Here is a 4058-nt window from a genome sequence, read left to right on the forward strand (position 1 = left end):
TTATACTTAATTTCATGGTTTCAGATTTCCCACAGCCATTATATTCTCCTTGATGATTGAAGACTTCCAATAAGTGGGAGTGGGGAGAAAAAACTCTGTGAAACTTTTACCTCTTCTTTGGAACAAAAACAGGAAAAATTATGATGCTGTTCCTTGAAACTTTGGTAAGAAAAAGGTCTACAGCAATCCTGTCTCCCTTTAAAACATAGAAACCACTTGCATAATATGGTCTTAAATATATAAGCAAGATTCCTCATAATTTTTTCTTAAATTGAAAAAAAAATTCTCAGAACAAAACAATCTATTGCTAGTTGTCTCTTTATACCTCAAAAAATAAAGCACTGGATTGTGAATTTTTAAGAATACACCCAGAGGTGAATTAATGGCTGTCTAGAGAGAGTAAGAGGCCATGTAAGAACCTTCTGCCTGTTGTTGTTGTTATTATTGTTATTGTTATTATTATTATTATTACTACTACTACTAGAGGAAAGCCCAGGCCATGTGGACTCACAGAGCTTTCAGAAGTCAGGAGGCATGGCCTCCATCCTCTTCCTGAAATATACTTTCTTCTGAACACTATTTTCATCTATGAAAATCCTTCTTATCATTTTTAAAGGTTCAACTAAATTTCACAAGCCCTAGAAAGACTGGATGGGAATAAATCACTATAAGTTTTCATAGCAATTTCTACCTTATAGTGAATGTTCAATGTGTTTATCTACATGGACCTAAATAAAAAGTAAATTAAATTGCCTTTTTCTTATCCTACAGATATGATCACACACAGCAATCAAATTTATCCAATATATTTTAATTTGTTGAGTTTAGCAGTGAATCTGTCCAGAAATTTTCTTTGGGGAAGTCATAATTACTGCTCTAATCTCATTGCTCATTATGTATCTGTATAAGTGTTTCAGATATTTAATTTTGATAGGTCTCATATAGAGAGAAATTGATCATAAGTCTTCTAGAATTCTAGACTGCCTACTCGTTTAATGTATATATGTTCAGGATTATGAACCAAAGAGAATCTGAGTACATTGAAGACTCCAAGATTTGAAAGGATGACTGGAGGATGCTGATGCTGTGGCTGGTGGGATTTGGTGACAGGAAGCAAATGAAGGATATCTTTGGAGACCATTTCTTCCCCTGGGCCCATCCTATTACTGCATAGCCATGCTACCTCCTTATCATGAGGTGAACATCTCTGTTCAAGATGCTGGGGTAGGCTGAAAATATAACACGAACTAAGGAGATCCTCTGCCCTTAACTTCTTTTCTATCAGTTATTTAGGCCCAAATATTTATAGCATAATCACTGATTAAAAACAGTTTTTCTTTTACTATAATTTCTACTTGTTTACTAGATAACCCCTTTATGTTATGGCTTGATATTACACACAAGCAGATTTTTCACAAGCCAGTTCTCTGAATGTAGGCCTACTACAATATATTGGTTTAAATAGGTATGGCCCACATAGACTTATGTGTTTGAATGTTTGGCTCATAAGGAGTGGCATTATCAGGAGGTGTGGCCTTGCTGGAGGAAGTGTGTCATTGTGGGGGAGGACTTTGAGGTCTCCTATGCTCAAGCAACAATTGACCCCATTGTAGCACACAATCTCCTTCTGCTGACTGTGGATTCAGATATGGAATTCTCAGCTCTGTCTCTAGTACCATGTCTGCCTGCAAACTGCCATGTTCAGCCATGATAACAAAGGACTAAGCCTCTGAAAGTGTAAGCCAGGCCAAAAGAATTTCTTTTATAGGAGTTGCCTTGTTCATGGTGTCTGTTCACAGCAATAGGAGCCCTATCTGAGACATACAATACACATGGCCTGTGAAGCAGGGGCAGTTTACCTTTCAAGCCAGTGTCTCTGCTGCGTGTCCCTGAGTTCCTTTACTGATCACGTTTGTGCAGGTGCAATCACTTGTAATCCATTGACTTTCTCAGAGACAACAATTAGACCATACTGCATAAATAATTGTACTTAATATACTTTGTGAAAAAAAAGGTGTATAATCATGACAAAGGACTTCACATCATAAAAATAAAAGTTTCATGCAGTATTCCTGTTCATAGTACATGCACTAGTGAGCTTCCACCATTTGTAACTGGATACTGTTGCTGACAATTGAAGTTCTATGAATTCTGCTTGGACTCTGAACTGATGACTCTCATCATGACAGAAAGTCCAAATATATGCTTCTATACATTCATCGGGCTTCATTACATTGGTATCTCTTGGAGTCTAATGCTGACAGCATGGGTTTCTATTTTGAAACATAACAATTTTCATTTTTGTTAAGTTGCTGAATTCTAATGAGAGGTTGTGAGGACCATCACATACTTTGGATAAAGCATGGAATGTACATTATACCGTCATCATTTCATATTTTCAGGTCTTGATGTGACTTAGTAAATGGGAATATAAATCATTTCTCTGTTGTGATGATGCTTACCATAAAGAGATGCCTCCATATTAAAATGTCTCAGCTGGAAATAGTAGAATGGATTTGTAACCTGAATCACCTTAAAGTCATTAAGGAAATTCAACCCACAAGGTTATCATAGCCCATAAACATTTCTTCACAAGATTTTAGATGAGTTCTTAGGCCAGGTATCTCTCACTGTGCTCAAGGGCCTTTCTGAAGGAAGTATTGAATGAGTCTATTGTAAGTTTGATACTCTAAACAAGCAAAGACAAGAAAATAAAATCACCATCCCAATTTACTCATTATTGTGTTGTTTTGTGGCTAAACTATGGATAGAGAAAGGTTTCCACTCAGAATTTATTCCAGATAATACACAGCATCAAAGTAGGAGAAAGCTGAGCAGACAAGTTGGGAATCAGCTGGCTGCCCAAGCTGGGCCAAACCCCTCTTGAGAGAGTCAAAAAAGGAAACTGGTTGGGTTTTCCCTGTTTGAGGTGCTACTGAAGTAAGGATTTCCACAAATAGGGTAAACTTGTGTTGTCTGAATGAATTTCCTGCCTGCCCCACAGGAAAGTGAGTCCTCACCATTATTAGCTTGATATAGGTAGAGCAACTGGCGATGGCTAAATAGAACTTCAAGTTAAATACAAAAAGTTGAAATGAAAATTCCTCCTTATAATTCACTCTTAACATGCTAGTACTTCTAACATGCCAGCAGGGATCTTTCTTATGAATCAAATTTTGGTGAATCTTTAAGCATTTTTTAAGAAGTGGCTTCAAAGTGCAAATAAGAATAAAAACTAAGCTAAATGGTGACATCTGATGGATTACTAATGTAATTTATTAATCAATGAAAGAAAAACAAATAATCAATACAAAGTATCATTAAAATGTGTACTTAATAGACAGACGCTACCATAAATGTAGGAACAGAACGAGATGTACACTGACTCTACGTACTGTAAATGTTGTGAGAGGATTTTGTGTCATACAGGATAAAATGGCACAGGAATTACAAAGAAAACCTGGCTGCATTCATGTCTATAAAAATAGTAATGTCTATTAAAAATATTCCAAGAGAATTTACAGTTATAAGAATTAATGGGTAAGCTCAGCCAAGCAAATAAACAGAAAATCAATAGTTGTTAATATCTCTAATCACCCATAATAAACTAAAAGGATGCAGCAATAGAAGAATTTATAACAGCATAAAATATAAAGAGTGTAAGAATAAATCTAACAAATGTGTATGATATTTACAGAGAAAATTATAGAGCCGATTAAAAGATTCTACAAAAGACCTAGATGACCAGGAAGACATATTACATCAATAAGAAGGAAGACTACATTGTAAAGCTGTCAATTCCTCTAGCTATATTTCAGGATTGAAATTAATTCCTGTCATATCCCAATAGGATTTTAATGGAACTCAACCAGCTTACTCTAAATTTTATTTGAAAATACAAACATTCAAAAAAGTGAAGACACTTACAAAAAAGGGGCAGGACAGGTGGCCCACCCTTGTCTACCACACCCCAGGGATCATCAAGAGCTATAGTGACTAAGGCAGAATGATTCTCCAATAAGACAGACATTGTAGGCCAATGAAGGAAAATCCCAAAA

The sequence above is a fragment of the Grammomys surdaster genome, unplaced genomic scaffold (genome assembly GCF_004785775.1).
Source record: "Grammomys surdaster isolate TR1022 unplaced genomic scaffold, NIH_TR_1.0 126546, whole genome shotgun sequence".
Lineage (NCBI taxonomy): Eukaryota > Metazoa > Chordata > Mammalia > Rodentia > Muridae > Grammomys > Grammomys surdaster.